The sequence below is a fragment of the Lemur catta genome, unplaced genomic scaffold, assembly GCF_020740605.2.
Source record: "Lemur catta isolate mLemCat1 unplaced genomic scaffold, mLemCat1.pri scaffold_62_ctg1, whole genome shotgun sequence".
NCBI lineage: Eukaryota > Metazoa > Chordata > Mammalia > Primates > Lemuridae > Lemur > Lemur catta.
This window is the reverse complement of record NW_025423862.1, coordinates 779,669-797,552: the sequence shown is the minus strand read 5'-3', so window position 1 is coordinate 797,552 and position 17,884 is coordinate 779,669. Positions and strand designations below refer to the sequence as shown.

At 51.1% G+C, this 17,884-nt stretch overlaps 1 long non-coding RNA gene across 1 annotated transcript; it reads right to left on the bottom strand.

Annotated features, from left to right (window-relative positions):
* Positions 1-11,262: 11,262 nt before the first annotated feature.
* LOC123629909 lies at positions 11,263-17,024 on the bottom strand. The gene is made up of 3 exons (XR_006732378.1): positions 16,467-17,024; positions 11,844-12,003; positions 11,263-11,374 (listed from the first exon to the last, which is right to left on the bottom strand). It is a non-coding gene; the product is annotated as an uncharacterized LOC123629909 (long non-coding RNA).
* Positions 17,025-17,884: the final 860 nt, after the last annotated feature.

The following is a 17,884-nucleotide window of genomic DNA, read 5'->3' as shown; positions in this document are numbered from 1 at the left end:
ACATTCCTTCCCCGGCCCTTTGTCATATAATTATCTTAAATATTTCTATACATACATTGAGAGTCACATCAAACAGTGCTATACTTTTTGTTTCAATTGTCAAACATTATTCAGAAAACTCAAGAGGGGAAGAAAATCTACATTTTTGCTTACTGTGTTCTTTCATCCTTCCTGATGTTCCAAAGATTCTTCTTTTATTGTTTTCTTTATATTTAGAGAACAACCTTTGGCCATTCTTTTAGGGTAGGTCTGCTGGTGAGAAATTCTATTAGTTTTCCTTCCTCTGACAGTGTCTTGATTTTTTCTTTAATCTTGATGGGTGTTTGTTTGTTTAGGGATTTTTTTTTTTTTGCTGGATATTCTTTATTCTGATTTTCTTTCAGCATTTGAAAAATATTGTGCCACTTCTTTTTGACCTCCTTGGTTTCCAATTAGAAATTTGTTGTCATTTGTTTTACGTATAATCTTTAGTTTTCAGAAATTTAATTACAGTGTGTCTTGGTGTAGATTTCATTATTTTTATCCTACTTGGAGTTTATTCAGCTTCTTGAATCTTTAGGTTTATGTCTCCTGCCAAATTTGGGAATTTTGCAGCCATTATTTTTCTGAGTATTTTTTCAGTCCTGCCCTCTTACTTCTTTCTTTCCAAAACTCTGATGACATGAATATTAGATATTTTGTTATAATCCCACAAGCCTTGGGTCTAGTATTAACCAAGTGAACTGCAAGAATTTGTACTTTCAAACTCAGTATTTGAAAACCTAAAAAAAAAGCGTGGGCCATAGGGAAGCAGTAAAGTATCATGGTTAGGAGATTTGCCTTGGTATTAGACTGGCCTGGGTCCTAGTCCCAGCTCTGCCACTTATTAGCTGCATAACATTAAGAAAAGGAAACTACGTCTTAGTTTTATGTCTTTAATCTCTAAAATGGAAAAAAAATCTATGAATTCATAATAATAATTAAAAGAGAGCAAAGAAAAAGTCCTCCATTTTCACTATTTTTTGCAATAATCAACTTATTTGAAATTCATTAAAGCATAATAATTATTAATCTTACCCTTCCAATAGGAAATATATTTCATGGTAGCCAAATAACTTCAGCTGATAAAGGAAAGCTCGGCTTTACAGAAGAATGCCAGGCAATAAATGTAGGAGGAATGATAGAATTAGAAAAATCATTGATTTGAAATTTCTAAGGAAATCATTATCAAGTAGCATTAAAAAAGGAAAAGTGGCCAGGCATGATGGCTCACACCTGTAATCCTAGCACAGGGAGACTGAGGCAGGAGGATCACTTGAGCTCAGGAGTTCAAGACCAACCTGAGCAAGAGAGAGAACTTATCTCTACTAAAATAAAATTAGCTGGGTGTGGTGGCAGACACCTGTAGTCCCAACTACTTGGGAGGCTGAGGCAGGAGGTTTACTTGAGCTCAGGAATCTGAGATTGGAGTAAGCTATGATGATGCCACTGCACTCTAGCTGTGATGACAAACAAGACTCTTTCTCAAAAAAAAAAGGAAAAGTCAGAATGGGTGTCTTAGTTCATTTGTGTTGCTATAAAGGAATACCTAAAAATATTTTTTTTTAAAAAGAGGGGTATTTGGCTCCTGTTTCTGCAGGGTATACATGAAGCATTGAGCCAGCATCTGTGAGGGCCTCAGGCTGCTTCCTGGCAGAAGGCGAAGGGGAGTGGCGTGTGCAGAGATCACAGGGTGAGAGACAAAGGGAGAGGGCGGGGAGGTGTCAGCCTCTTTTTAACAACCAGCTCTCTGAGGAACTCACTCACCCTCAAGGAAGGGCATTAATCTATTCTGGAAGTATCTGCCCTTGTGAATCAAACGCCTCCTATCAGGCCCCACCTCAACATTGGGGATCAAATTTCAACATGCAATTTGGAGGGGACAAACGTCCAAACTATAGCAATGGGATAGATCAATTATCTTGGCATTACTCCTATTCTAAACTCCAAACTGTGCTCTAAGAGCAGAGTTCTTAATTTTAAGGGATGTTGATAAATCAAAGCATTCAGAGCAGGTAAACAAAGTGGTCACAGAGCTGGGCGTGGTGGCTGACACCTGTCATCCCAGCTACTTGGGAAGAGTTCGAGGCTGCAGGGAGCTATGATTGCACCACTGCACTCCAGCCTGGGTGACAGAATGAAACCCTGTCTCTAAAACAAGTAAAAAATAAATAAATAAAAATTTTTAAAAAGTGGTCCTATAAGGTTGAGGCAGGCTGGAGTGGAGAAGGCCGCAGAGGGGATGTCTTCAGTCCACAAGGGACCCTCATACATTGCACAGGATAAATTCACTATTTGGTGGCTTCAGAAGCAGGAAGACAGGCAGATGAAAGACGTTGCTGGCAGCGAGAGAGGAAAAGCTTCAGTTAGTGCTGGGGAAGACAGAACTGAAGCTGGTGAGAGGCGCGGTGCTGAGGGAAAATGCGGACAGTGAGGCCCTAATATCAGTGTGTCCCCAACGTGACAATGCAGGGCCGAGGGCAGCGGGACAGGGCCCACTGGGTTGGTTCTGTGGGTCTTGACCAACATGCTGGCTCCTAAAGTGCTCGGTCTGAGAACGTTTCCTCCGGCTGCCAGTGTCCTGACCAGCAGACGGGGGTGGCCACTGGCCAGGCTCTTGGCTGAGTTGAGTGGTTTGTCCCCATCCCACTGTTGTGGCATCAGGTGGGCCTGTTTGCGAGGGTCACCCACAGGCAGCCTCCCTCCACAGCGGGCTTCTGCGCTCCTGCCCAGAGTCCCTGACTGCTTCCCAGCGAGCACTGCTGGGCACGGGGTGCTCAGGGAGCCCCCAGTCAGATGGGAGAAAGCAGCACAGACTGCAGCTGAAGAGCTCTGCACTCCCTTCTGGTTCCGAGAAACGGGAAGGCAAAGACCTGGTGAGCAGCGGGGGGGCCCTGGAGGTGTAGCCTGTGGGCCGTGCACGTGGGCAGCACCCCCACAGGGCGGAGGAGGGGAGGCCCCGGGCTGGCCGGCCTCTCTCTGCATGGCCAGCACGGGCGGCTCATGCACACTGAGCCCGCAGCGAGCAGGGGCGTGCACGCGCGCGTGTGTGTGTGTGTGTGTGTGTGTGCATGTGTGCATGTGTGTGCGCGTGTGTGTGTGTGTGCGTGCGTGTGCATGTGTGCATGTGTGTGTGCGTGTGTGTGCGCGTGTGTGTGTGTGCATGTGTGCGTGTGTGTGCACGTGCATGTGTGTGCGCGTGCGTGCATGTGTGTGCATGTGTGTGCGTGTGTGTGCATGTGTGCATGTGTGTGCATGTGCATGTGTGTGTGCACGTGTGTGCGCGTGTGTGCATGTGTGTGCATGTGTGTGCGTGTGCATGTGTGTGTGCATGAGTGTGTGCATGTGTGTGCACTTGCGTGCGTGCATGTGTGTGTGTGCATGTGTGTGCATGTGTGTGTGCGTGTGTGCATGTGTGTGTGCATGTGTGTGCGTGTGCATGTGTGTGTGCATGAGTGTGTGCGTGTGTGTGTGCATGTGTGTTCATGTGCGTGCGTGCAGTGTGTGTGTGTGCATGTGTGTGTGTGTGCACGTCAACGCTCGGGTTGTGCTTCTGGTAAGAAGCACTGCGGGGAGGGTCCCTTGTGGACTGAAGACATTCCCTCCACAGCCTTCTCTTTTCCAGGCTGGCTCCACCTTATGGGACCACTTCTTACAAATTTTCATTTATTTTAGTTTCTGCTTTTTTTAAAGACAGGGTCTCGTTCTGTCACCCAGGCTGGAGTGCAGTGGTGCAATCATAGCTCCCTGCAGCCTCGAACTCCTGGGTTCCAGTGAGCCTCCTTCCAGCAACACACTCTGTGTTTTCACCCCGGCACGTGAAGGCCGCTGCCTTGTTAGGGTTTTCCAAACGGAGAAACTTACAGACACACAGGGGGCCCCAGAGGCTGGACTAGGGACTGTGCTTCTGTGGAACTGCCGTGTGCCCTGAGCTGTGCTGTTACTTCAGTTACTTCTCATTTTAATTCAATTTTGAGACTTATCAGCACTATGCTCCTCTACTTCCGGATTGGGCCAAGGAGGCAAGAGGGTAAACTGAGTCCAGACTGCCATGGATAAGTGAACAAGTGTGTCCTGGGTCGCAGCTTCTCAGGTGGCCCTGGTCCTGGCCGTCCGGGAGGAGGCCCAGAGGACAAGCGGGAGGATCCCAGAGTCCCCGAGGAAGCCAATCCAGCCCCGGGGGGCCTCGGGTTCTTGCTGGGGGACATGGGAACTCAGTTTCTGACACCTTGTGCTTTGGCCTGGGGCGTTTCGTAGGAGGCATTTTCAGCTGGGAGCACCCAGGCTGCGGTTAACGACCTGAGGTTCTGTTGGGTGACAGAATCCTGAGCCCTGGACTCCTCCAGACGTTTCACTCCAGCTCAGAGGCCTCCCCACACTACCCCGTGCACACCCCTCTGGGGGGATTTGGAAGAGAGGTTTTAGCCCCGATTGCATTACCTTTTGATATCTTCAGGACTCATTTTTATCCCTCTGCCGGATTCTAACCTTACTGTGCCACTAAGAACCTTTTTTTTATAATTTCAATAAACTTCGTATTTTGAATAGTTCTAGATTTATAGAAAAGTTCCACAGACAGGACAGAGGCCCCCATATGCCTTTCAGTTTGCCCTGTCAGAGCTCACATCACTGGAGTAGGAACGAACCCGGACTCGGGCATTACTATTAACTGGCATCTAGCTCCAGGTTTCCTTAGCTTCCACCTCATGTCCTTGTTATGTCCCAGTGTCCCATCCAGACATTACATTACATTTACCTGTCATGTCTGCTTAGGCCCCTTTCGGCTGTGACAATTTCTCAGACTGTCCTTGTTTTTGATGACCTAGACAGCTAGCTAGCTTTCTCCTTCACCATTCTTTTTAAATTGTGGCCAAAAAACAAAACAACAACAACAACAGCAAAGCCCCCAAATCCCAAACCCATTATTAAGATCCATTTTAAGTTCTGGTGCTGAAATGGCCAAAATGATCAAAAAATATTGCCAGCTGTTATGAGATTTGGGGAGCAACTGGTGTGGGGGGGCTTGAACCTTTTTCTAGAGAGAGCTCTGACCACCACAGCTTTGTGCATCCAGGGTTACTATGTTAATTAACGAGAGCTGGAATCTGACCCAAAGACAGAGGAGAGAGGCTCCCAGCATCTCAGCTGTGTGATGTTTCTCTCCATTTTTCATGCTAATCCGGATCCGTACTTCACTTAAGATTCACTTTAATGAACCTATTACAGAGAGATCATGGCTCCCACAAGTCTTCCTCCTAGTCTGAAATCCTATAAAATTTATAAAAACAGTTTTTATCACACTGTCTTGTGTAGCTCAGTAGCTTGAAGCAGGCCAGGTTGGCTTCCCAACCAGATTGTAAGGTCCTTGACACCAAGGGCCAACTTTCTTGCTTCTTTTATACTCTTTGCAACAGTTTTATTATTTTATAGATTGGGCAGACAGGGAAAACAGACAGAGTGACTCGGCTGCACAGAAAATCTGCTGAAATGAAACATGGCAATGACGAGTGACGTTCATTTACAGTTCACCAGGGCTGCAGCTGAGGGAGGCAAGGGAAGTGCTTGGCTGCCGTGCAAAATTTAAGGGGACACCAAAGAACTCAGTAATCAAGATAAGTAATAGTTTAATGCAATATTTAAAAAATAAAAGTTATTTCCATGCAAAAGTCTTGATGAACAGAATACCAGAATTTTAAATAAAGACAAGATGTTGTTGTTTGTTTTATGGCCCTGTATCCTTGTCTAAATGACAGTCACTTCTAATCAGTCCGGGGTTCCAGACCTGCGGAGCTGTGTCATCACTCACCAGGTGACGTACAGGCATTGCCCAGAACACGCAAACAGCCTGGGACATGCTGGGCGCTAGACAGTGTTCTGTTCTCTGTACATTTTTCATCAACTTTTTACCTTTGGTTCTAAGTATGTGAGGATGTTCCCATAGCTGCATTTAGAGATGCACATTGTTCCTTTTTGTCAGCTCCATATGACTCCTTATGACACTGAAATTTACGAAGAGCTTTAACATTTATCATTTCATTTAATCCTCTGGGGAAAAAAGTCCTGTGAGTAGATGGTGTCATCTTCATTTTAGAAAAAAAGAAAAAAACCCTCTTAATCTGGGCCTCAGATTAAGTTACTAACCCAGCAACACTGAGCTGGCCCGTGGTGGAGCTGGGAATCCCAACGTGACCTGACCCAGATCCCCGACTCGGGCTGCCTGGGCAGACGCTTTTGTAGACACGACCAAACTCTCTGCTCCTCCCCTCTCAGCTCTGTGCACTCACATCCATCTCTGCTATTTCGCCTCTGCAGGGGATGTGTGCACTCCTGTGTGAGCATGTGTGTACACATACGTGTGCACGTGCATGTGTTCAGAGTACGAGAAGATGTGAAATAAAGAACACAGGTGCCTGTGGCATAATTGCATGAGCATGTGTGTGCAAGTGTGCATGGGTGTGTGTTAGCTTGAGCATGTGTGCACAAGGATATGCTTACATGAGCATATGTGTACACACATGTGCTTGTGTGAGCATGTGTGTACACATGTATGTGTTTGTGTATGAAAAGACATGAAGCAGAGAACAGAAACAGTGCAAAGGAGGGCTGAGGCTGCCGTGGGCCATGGCCGCTCCCCACCTGCCTTCCTTCCCAGGCTTAGGGGGAAGGCTCAGAATCTTGGCACACGACGTAGAAGTTGCCACCGCCAAGGCTGTAAGAACAAAGTAACGTGTTCTTTGGGGAAACTTTGGTTTGCCTTTTCTAAGTGAGTGCCTGAAAGACCCATGCAAAGGTGCAGCCTGGCTTCTGACTAGTAATGGGACTTTTCTTGGTGTGCATCAGGAACTGTTCCACGGAAGGTAAAACAGTCTCTGAAACGCCATCTCCTCCCCAAACCTCTGCCCAGCATAAAAACCTGAGAAATCGTTACACGGAGGACCACACACTGGCAGCTTTCAGCAGTGTTCCTGGCTAAATATTGTTGTAGCCTGTGTTAGTTTTGACAGGATTAGTCATGGAGTCCTGATATAAGACACCCAGGATCCCTGTTGGCTGGACAGCCTGTTAAAATATTGTTTTATTTCCTTGCAGTTTGCAAGCTCACAGAGTCCTGCGAGACTTTTTTAAGTATATTGTTTCTTGGCCAATGTGTTTCAAAACATAGCAGCTCAGACGGGGAGAGAGGCAGCTGCTTTGCCTGAGAGTGTTTGAGGAGATACCCCACAAAGGTAGACGAGAGACTGCCATATGATGTGGGCAGGCCCAGGGGACACCCCACGGGAGCAGGAACTGGTCCTGTGGGTTGGCCTGGGTGTGGTGGCCACTGATTCCTCACGGTGCTAATGTTTATGCATGTGGAGAGCTCAGGACAGGCTCTGCTGGGCAGCCCAGATGGGACGCAGGCCTGTGGTGGAGGAAGGCTGTGAGCAGCCAGGTGGTAGGAGCTTTAGGGAGTGTGGCCCATGCATTTAAGGCAAGTGCCATGAAATGTGGGCCACAGAGCTATTCTGAAGGCTGGAAACCAGGCTCCAGACATGAGAGTGGGCTCTTCCACCAGCCAGGAGCTACTGTCTCTGTTTCACTTTGTTTTAGCTTGGTCCAAGGACTGTAGGTGAAACTGGTAGGTGGCTGGACAGCTTGTTGGACCTATGGCTATTCTGGGTAATGTCACTTGTTTTGAACTGTACGGTGCCCAGGTTTTGGTGTCCAGGCCTTAGTGAATTTGGTGGAAAAATAATGCCTTTAATAAACTACTATTAGTGAATGGCTACCTCATCCCCTCTGTTTTTGATTTGTTTACTCTTTTAGAAATGGAGTATCCCAGGCTGGCCTCAAGGATCAAGTGATCCTCCCACCTCGGCCTCCGGAGTAGCTGGGACTGTCGCCTTGTGCTGCGGTGCCTGTCTTCTCTCTATTTTTCACACTTCAAATATTTTAGGCTAATTTAAAAGATCACAAAACAATGAGGCCAAAATTTTACAAGTTTTGTGTCATTTTTTTCCTAAATAAAAGTCTGCTAAATCTTGTTACTTTATGGACTTCAGCCTCTGTTATCCTATACACTTTCCTGTATGTTGTCCCAAAAACCTCTTTGTCCTAGGCTACTCTGATTGTGCCATTGCTTGGTTCCCGATTGTCAGAATTCACCGGAGTTCTCAGCGTGAATGAATGCCCGGGACCGCGGTAGAACAGGCAATGCAGGCCAGTTAAATGCAAGGACGCATGAAGGGTGTCACGGGAACAGCACGAGTGAGTCCTTCCTCCTGGTTCGTCTGCGCCTCTCCCTTTCTCTCTCTGCTCCAGAGGCTGCAAACAGGCTGCTGCCATGGGACACCCACCCCACAGCCACGCTGGAGGGCATGCCTTTCCTGACCATCGCTGCCTGTAGGGGCAGGGATGGACTCAGTACCCCACAAAGCTCTCCCGAGTCACCTGGTCTACGATGTTCAAATCCCATAACCCCCAGACTTGGGATATCATTCATCCCAGAGGAGTTTGTGTTTTCTAATGTACATGGTTACATACTGTCTTTTACGTGCATTTTACCTGTCTCTGTCTTAGCAGGTCGATTCCTCAGGGGCAGGAAGACAGTCCTTTGTTTCTTCCGTCCCTCCTCCTGGCTTTTACCAGTGATCTGCAGCTCAAAGGTCCCTGATAAACAGGGTGACTATAGCCTCTTGGGACATTTAGCGTTTTTGTTTGTTTTAAATTTACATCTTAATGGCTTTACTCTTGGAAACATAATTCTGCTTTCTGGAATCAATGGAGCACTTAGCAGTTCTGCTTCCTAGCCAGGCACAGTGGCTCACTCTTGCAATCCCAGCATTTTGAGAGGCCAGGGTGGGAGGATCACCTGAGGCCAGGAGTTCGAGACCAGCCTGGGGAGTAGAGTGAGACCCCTGCCACTACACAGCCTACATGCTAAGTGCAAATGGAAAGTAGTCCCCTACCCTCAGGAACTAAGAGGAATGTTGGTGGCCCTGCCCTGCTTTCTGCTTGCTGTCACCGGACAACCTGTGTCCCCAAAGCTTCCTTTCATCTCTTAAGTAGCTGGCTGTCAAATCTCCATGTCCTCCACACCTTCCCCACGTGAAGGAAGCTCTTAGAGGGATCCTGGGAAAGTGTCCCTGCCAGCGACCAGCCTTCCCCTCTGCTCACTCTCTTCCTGGCTGCTTGGCCTCCCCTGGGCCGTGGTCACTCGCGCTCCGCCCTGGTTTGCTGACGCAGCGTGTCAGGGGTGAGTCTGCCGAGGGCCTAAGCTCAGGCCAAATGTTTGAGCCCGGCTGTTCCCAAAGTCCCAGTCCCTGGAGTGAAAACAGAGCGGCAGTGGGGCAGACGGCAGCAGGAGGGAGGGAGGACGGCGCGGACCTTCCGGAAGGGCAGCGAGGGCGCAGGCCGCACAAGGCCTCTGGCCGCCCCCCAGAGCCAGCTGAGACGCGGCCGCTGCCAGGGCAGCCTGCATTTCCGGGCAGGAAACAGCGGGGGTCACCTTCCAGCCTCGCCGCCGTGGAACACCAGCCTGTTCGGCCCGCACTGAGCCCAGGGAGGCGGACACCTGGCCAGGGAAGGAAAGGGGGCGCAGGTGTGTGTCTGCAGGTAGCTGCGCAGCGCTGGTTCCAGGATGCTCTTCCCCCCACTGCGCAGGAGCTAAGGGGTGGGGCGGGGCGAGGGGTGCTGGTGCTTAGTGTAGGGACAGGTACCGGGCACCACTCTGCCCCACAGCACGCCACGCACTGAGGCACGCAGTGGAGTTTGGGTCTTCAGTAAATGCCCGAATGGAAGGATTTTGCTTTTGCACCACCCCGCACGCGGTGTCAGTGCTCTAATGAGGTCAACCCGGCTGGGCCCCTTCCTGCAGGGGGTGGGGGTGGGGGGGGCAGTCGTGTGTGGGGAGACGGGTTGCAGGCTTGGGGGCGGCGGGGACTGGGAGTGTTGGAGCAGGAGTCGGGAGGGACCGGCAGCCACACCCCCGAGCTCTGGCTTGAGCTCCTTCCTGGACTGTTAACTCAGGTATTGATCCGGTCCCCATTCCCTGGGGCCAGCCACTTTGTAGGCACCGAGGGCAACAGAATGAGCAGGAAAATGCCAGCTCTCTAACTCAGGGCTTGCAACTTTTTTGATCATAATCCACAGTAAAATGTAAAAAATACATTTTTCATGGTGATCCAGCACACACACACACACACAGTCACACACGGAGACACAAACACACACAGACTCACACAGACACAAACACACTCACACACACAGAAACACACATTCACACACAGAGACACACGGAGGAAACAAAAGTTGTACAAAACAGGCTGATCCATACTATCAATATGTGCGATGCATCCTATTTTGTTCTATTCTCTTCTTTTTCTTTCCTTAAACGCTGACCACAGCTCACTGCAGCGATTTCCTGATGGACTAAGGGCCGAGGGGCAGTGCGAGGAGGCTGCGGAGCCGCACGGGGGAACCGGCTGAGAACCGGGCAGCCGCGTGTGCGGCTCTGAGCTCTGCGGCAGGGGTTTCTCCCGAGCCGGGAGCTGCGGCTGGGGGGGCTGGGGGGCCTGGGGGGGGGGAACCTGGATCAGCCGGAGCAGGGGACGAAGGGTGGCCCGGGCCATTCGGCAGAGGAGGTCGGGCTGAGCCCGAAGAGGCTGGAGGCGGCCGGGAAGACGCCGCGGCGGGAGCGCGTTTGCGAGCCGAGGGCGACGCTGTGTCGCTCCACGCTGTGTCGCTCCACGCTGTGACCCACGGCGCGTCTTGGCCTTCTCCACCCCTCGGCTTTGGCGTTTGTGGAGTGTTTCTTATTTGGGCTGCGTGTAGGAGGAGTGAATATTCACACACGGATCATTATATTGTACGTAACATGCACTGCGCATCGGCCCTCCAGCTGGTGTCCAGCTACACAGTCCCGCACCGCGTGAAAACATTCTGTCAAGGCAGACCACACATATGACAGTGGTCCCCAAGGTCAAAACGGAGATGAATGATTTCTGTGGCCTAGTGACGCAGTGGCGGTGGAGCGTGACACATTAGTCCAACACTGCCTGGGCTATGAAAGCAAAGCGCATGCAATACGCTCGGTGTGCGACACTTGATAAAAATAAACAACTAGGTTACTGGTTTGAATATTTATTAACCTTTTATTTTTTTTTTAGAGTATGCTCATTTTACTTACATAAAAAAAGTAAATGTAACACAGCCCCGGGCAGGTCCTCCAGGAAGCATCCAGAAGGCATTGCTGTCACAGGGCGGCAGCCGCAGGCCTGCTGTCGGCCCTGAAGACCTTCCGGAGGGACGAGGTGTGGAGTGGACGGCAGTGATATCGATGATCCTGACCCTGTGTAGGCCTACTGTGTGTTTGTGTCTTAGTTTTTAAACAAAAAGTTTAAAAAGTAAAAAAAAAAAGTTAAAAATAAAAAAGCTTATAGCATAAGGATGTAAAGAAAGAAACTTTTTGTATAGCTGTACAACGTGTGTTTTAAACTAAGTACTATAACAAAACAGTCAAAAGTTAAAAAAATTAAAACAAAATAAAAATGTTACAGTAAGCTAATGTTAATATATTATTGAAAAAATAAATTTTTTTTTATAAATTTAGTGTAGCCTAAGTGTGCAGTGTTTCCATAAAGTCTACAGACTTTATAAACACTAGGAACGTCCTAGGCCTCCCCTTCACCCAACACTCACTCACTGGCTCAACCAGAGCGATTTCTAGTCTCGGGAGCTCCATTCATGGTCAGTGCCCTACACAAGTGTCCATTTTTCATCTTTAGTGCTGTATTTTCACCATATCTTTTCTAAGTTTAGATATGTTTAGATGCACAAATACTTACCATTGTGTTACAGTTGCCTACAGTGTTCAGTACAGTCACATGCTGTGCAGCTTTGCAGCCCGGGAGCAATCAGCTGTCCATGTAGCCTAGGTTTGGAGTAGGCTGCACCATCTGGGTTTGTGTAAGTAACTCTGTAATGTTTGCACAGCAATGAAATCACCTAAAAAAAAGCACTTCTCAGAACATAACCCCATCATTGCCCGATGCCTGACTGTGTCAAGCTGTACATGGAGTGGTTCGTGTTGTACACTGTGTGGTGCATTGTCCCTCAGACTGCATATTGTAAGTTGTATAATGAGCGCATTGATTCGGATGTACTTGATCTGCTCAAATGCACTGATGTTATATAATAATCATACTATATTGATTTTGTTATCACCGTCACCATTAAAAAGTAGCTGAGGAAGAACCACCCCCCAAGCCATCCTGCCTGCTAAAACCATCTGTCCACCTTTGTCTTGGTGGACAGGGGTCTTGCGTGAGTTCCTGTTAGGGATGAGGGCCCATCTGCCCTGAGATCAGGATCAGGTGGGTTCTGAATGTGTCCTGAGGCCGTCCCAACCCTGGGAAAGGGGGCATTGCTCGCTCTGCAGGGGGTAGCCAGGCAAGGCAGCCTCCAAGGCCAGGGGAGCAAGCCACTCCTTCTCTGGGGGCTGCGGGGGAGAAGTAGGCGGTGCATCTGGAGAAGGCGACAGCAGGCACCCCCCGGGGTGACCCAGCTCTCCCCTAGCCCTGCCTGCTCTCCCTCTGGACTCCCTGTCTCAGGGATGGCTTCTCTCCCCTGCCCCCACCAGGCCATCGCTCCCTTGTCCTCACGGAGCACTCAATGTCTCCATGCCACTCATCTAGCACTGTTCATACTAACTATCCTCATTGACTGGATTGTCGGGTGCTTTAGGGCAGGGCAGTGAGGTTTGCACCTGTCTCTGTTCGAGTATGCGGCCCCAGCAGGAGGCAGCTCCTCACAGGCCCTCCTGTTTCGGTAAATTGGTAAATTAAAAACCGTGCACAAGGTGTGTTGTGCCAGTGGCTCCAAGCAAGGCAACAAACAGCAATGACATATGCCCATTATAGGCAAGACAGCACCAAGGAAGGGCACAGTGAAGGCTTGCCTTTCCCAGGTCAGGTGCTGCGGGAAGGAAGCCGGTGCGAGGACCCAGCGGGGGTAGTTGGCGCTCACGAGACACGCTTGCTGTCCTCCAGGCAACGCATAACACAGGCAATGGAGTAGTTACTTCCTTTCTGATTTCCTTAAGCTGTTTTTGTTTTATTCCCAAACATGACATCTCTTGTCTCCCTTTCTCATGGAGTTAGTTAAAAACAACAACAGCAGCAATAGATAGTAAAGAGAATACTAAAGAGGTAGGTGTTTGCCCCAGGCTATGAAAATTAAGTTGGGAAGAAAGAGTAGTACTGTTAGTATCAGTAGTTGTCAGGGAGAGCTATCACTAGAACAGCTCTCACAAAATCTCCACTTCTCAAAACAGCCCTGCAGTGTAGACATTATCCCCATTTTAAAGGGGAGGAAGTGCCAGCTCAGAGAAACTACCCTCACAGGCTGGGAGACGTCCACACTGATCAAGGGGTGGGGGCTTAGCACACCCCCACGTGCCTACAAGCACACACTAGCTGACGTGGACTCTGGAAATGTAATTCAGTTTAAGGTTAGCATATGCAAAAAATTATCAAGATAGCAAAATGCTACCAGTGCTGCAAAAAAAAAAAAAAAAATACATTGGATGTAATACATGTTCAATCCGAATCAAAGCCACTTTTTCTTCATCTGCTGTTTTACAGGATCGGATTTAGCCAGGACTTCACCTTGGAGTGACCTGCTCCACTCATGAAGCAGAGCTGCGCTGCGGAGGCAGGGGGTGGGGAGTGGAGGGCCTGTCTCCTGTGTCAACGCACCTGCCACTCCAGGCCCTGAGGACAGGTGAGCCCAGCCTCTGTAAGATCTCACTGGCCTCCAGGATTTAAGAGCACCAAGGAGGGGCCAGGGGACCAGGGGGACTTTGGAAGTCTCAAGACAAAGAGACGCTCACAGCTCCGGCCAGGTGAGAGTGGAACCAGGCTCCCCTGCTGGGTTCAGGCCCCTCGTGCTCTGCTGAGGCGTGGGAGCACAGGTGACTCTGAGGCTGAGCGGAGAGGAGTGAAAGAAGGAAATGTGGCCCCCACGGATCCTGCCAGGGGGTGGGAGAGGCTTCTGTGCACAAGCCTAGGAAAGAAAGAATATGGGAAACAGGTTCCAACATGTGCTCTGATGGGGACTCAGCACTCAGCGTATGGTGCCACCAACATCTATTTGTCATCTACCACGTGCCAGGGCCTGCGCCAGCTGCTGGGAGCACAATGGTGTATAAGTTGGTCCCTGCTCTCCAATCAGAGAGACAGATACACGACTAAACATGATTTGCTATCTGCTAAGATAGCGCCACGCAGAAGGGGGTACAGGTGACCAGAAGAGGAATTCTTAGCCCAATCCAGAGGATTCTTAGAGGAAACGACTCATGAAGTGAATCTCAAAAGACTGGCAAAGGCCGACCGAGCAGAGACAGTGGACAGAGCACCCCAGGCGTGGGGCCGGGGTCTGAGCAAAGGCCCGGGCAGCACATGGGGAGAGGTGTCTCGGGCCGCTTGGGCTGCCACAGCAAAGAACCGCAGACTGGACGAGTCGCCCGCAGAGACACGTTGTCTCCCAGTCCTGGAGGCCAGCAGTCTGGGATCCAGGTGCCTGCAGGTTGGTCTCATCTGAGGCCTCTCTCTTTGGCTTACAGCTGTCATCCCTCTGTGTGTGTCTGTGTCCTCAGCGCCTCTTATAGGGACACCAGGCACACCGGATTAGGGCCCATCACCAAGGCCTCATTTTGACTTCATCACCTCCTCAAAGACCCTGTCTCCAAACACAGATCACATCCCGAGGTACTGAGAGTTAGGGCTACAACACACAAATTTTGGGGAGGGGGACACAATTTAGCCCACGACAGTGGGGAAGTACAGGCGGCCGGTGCCCCCAGGGGAGCTCAGGTCAGCAGCTCAAGGGACATGCAGAGAGCTCTGACTTTGCTCTGCGGATGGCAGGGCTTTGAGGGTCACAGAGCCGCAAACTCAGCTCTTGCACTGGGCAGCTGTTGAACTTGGGCGTGCTGCTTCACCTCGGAGCCATAGCTCTCCCGTTTGTAAAACTGGAGTAAAACTGTCTACCTCATTGGGTTTGCCGTAAAAATTAAAAGGAAATGTTTCTAAAGCCATCGCACAGCGTGTGACAAGCGATGGGCATGCCGGGTGGCAAATGTGAGGAGAGTGCAGGTTAACAGGCCCAGCATCCAGGGGGCTGTGCAGACGTGACAGCCACTCCCCAGGCGGAAGCGCGGACCTGCCCGGAGCCAGCGTCCTTGTGTGCGGCGGCTCCGCCCGGGCGGCCCGCGTGGCCGCTCCAGAGCCGCCCTGTGACAGCGCAGACCCGGGACCCGCCGGGCGTGACTCGGCCCGCGCTTGCGGGGAAGCGGCTTCCGGACGTGAAGGGCGGAAGCACGGAGGGAGGCGTGTGGCTCTCACTGTCCCTGCTTGTCGCGCGAGTCAGGGAAGAAGGACTCCCCAGGGGCGGAGCGGGTCGCCCTCGCTGTGCCGCTGTCTCCGCAACACCCGCAGTCCAGCGGGGCGAGAACCGAGAGTCCCCGCGACAGTCAGCCGTCCGCTGTCGCCGGGCGGCGGCTCCCCGGGACCCGGCCGTGTGGAGAGTGTGCCACACGCCGCCTGATTATTTGGGGGATTGAGGGATTGTGCGAGACCAAGCTTGTCTCCTTCCAGAAATTTAATGAGAAAAATATTACAATTAGTCAAGCCTGCAGGGCCACCCAGCTGACCCGGTGCCTGGGGGTCTTTAATTAAGCTACAGCAATGAGACCCCCCCCACCAGGTGTCCCCCACAGAGTCGTGACCAGATGAGTTCATTCGCCTTGGGTCTTTAACCTGAGAGGGCCATTAGCTCTCCAGGAAACGATCTTAATGTGAACCGGTCGCCTCTCACTGGGAAAAGGGATGCTCCGTCCCGTTGCCACCCAGCTCGGGCGGGACAGCGGTCGTGAGTCCAGTGGCCGTTTCTCCAGGGTGGGCGGCACAGTGGGGGGAGTTCACAGGCAGCCTCAGTCCTTTCTTCTCTTCTCAAAAAATTCGGGGTCTCCCAGCCACGCCCCCACAGGGCTCCCCATGCGCGCGCGCGCACTCTGACCTTCTAGAGCTCACCTTCCCGGGGGAGGGGTCATGGGGCCTGTCGCTGCGATCACAGCCTCCCTGAGAAGTGGCCCCAGCCTAGCACCGGGGCCCTCTGGAAGCAAAGGGCCTGCGGAGCCGGCTCCGTGCCGTTCGCCCTTGCGCGCTCGCAAGGACGACGGTCGCTAAAACGCGGATTCATAGTAGACGCGGGACCCAGCAGATTGTGCGGGACCAGGACGCCTGTGCCGCCGGTGTTGGCTGCAAACCACAGACGGATGCACACTTTTCATGTCACGCCCAGCGAGGTGCTGGCTTAGCGATGCTTCATAAGCATGAGTCCGGGAGCTTTTGTGTGGAAGGAACAAAATGGCCTTTTTTGAAAAATGAAATTCTGCACCTCAGACTTACCAAATCTAGACTGTCCACCCCTCCCTCAGCTTGTCCTCGGTCGGGCATTTACTGCTTCCTGTTCCTGGCTCTGAAGAGGCCTTGCTGTGCCCGTCCGGAGTCCGGCGGGCGGTGCTGAGGAGGGGCAGCCTCACGCCATCCAGTGTGGCCAAGAGCCCTCAGAGACAGGGCGCCGCTGTCGCCAGGCGGTGACGCAGCAAGGGAGGCTGCCCGGGGGAGCAGCCCTGGCTGCGCAGCCACACGGGCTGCTGAAGACTGGATCCACTCCGACTTCCTCACTCAAGCAGAACTGAAATATTTCCACAACATGCTCATGCTCCAAGGCCAAAACTGTGCCGGGCCCTGTGGAAATATAAAGATGAATCTAGTTTCTGATCTTCAGCCGAGAGACAGAGACACCAGATGCGGGCGAGGACACAGAAGCAGCCGCAGCTGCCTGTGCTGGCCTTGCGGAAGGAGCCCGGGAAAGGGGAGCGCAGGGAGCTCTGTCCCGGGCAGGAGGCGGAAGCTTTGTCTGGAAGAGGCCAGGCAGTAGCTGTGTTCGGCTGTGCAGGCCACACGGTCCTTGTCCCAACTCAACTCTAACGCTGCACAGTCAGAAGGCATCGGGGATCACGGCTGTGTTCTGATGAAACTTTATTTATACAAACGGGCGGGGGGCTGTAGGGGGGCGGGGGGCTGCTGAGCCCCACACTGGGGGAGGGATTATTGTACGTGGTTCCAGTCTATTTCTAGGAAATTTTAGAGGAAAATTGTTATTACTATTTCTCTCTCTCTCTCTCTTTCTCTATCTTCTGATGGTATTAATCCACCAGAATGATAATTTCCTTTACAATGATCATATTTTTCCTTTTTAAAACATTATAAAAGAAATACATGGTCACTATAAAATCACCGGACAACAGAGGTAAACAAACAAAACAGTCCCATTGCTGGGCTAGTCCTCGTCCTTTACCTTGCCTCTTCCTTTCTCTGTTCACAAAGGTCCCTTGCAGTCCCACGGCCACCCACTGGAGGGACGCTCGGCTGGCAGGAGGGGAGGGAGAGCTTGGTGACCTCAGTGGGTCACTCGGCTCGTGGTGAGGCCGGCGCATGAGCACGGGGAGCTCACGGGTCTCTGCTGAAGTTCACTGTCACCTGCCTCAGCCCACTGGGCTGGAGTTGTTAGTCTCTAAATGGTGGGAATTTCTACTGCGGTGACTTCGGAAGATAGAACCTGTCCAGCTCAACTCACCTCACTTCATTCCTTCGAGAAATGTTTGTTAAGAGCCCACTGGTGCCAGCCGGGCAGACCTAGGGGCTTTCGTTCTTGTCGGGGAGGCTGATGATCAACTAACACCGTAACAATGATCACTTCCGCATTGGATGGTAATGGCCGTGAAGAATAAAAAGGCAAGCACGCGGTGGCGGGGGTAGGG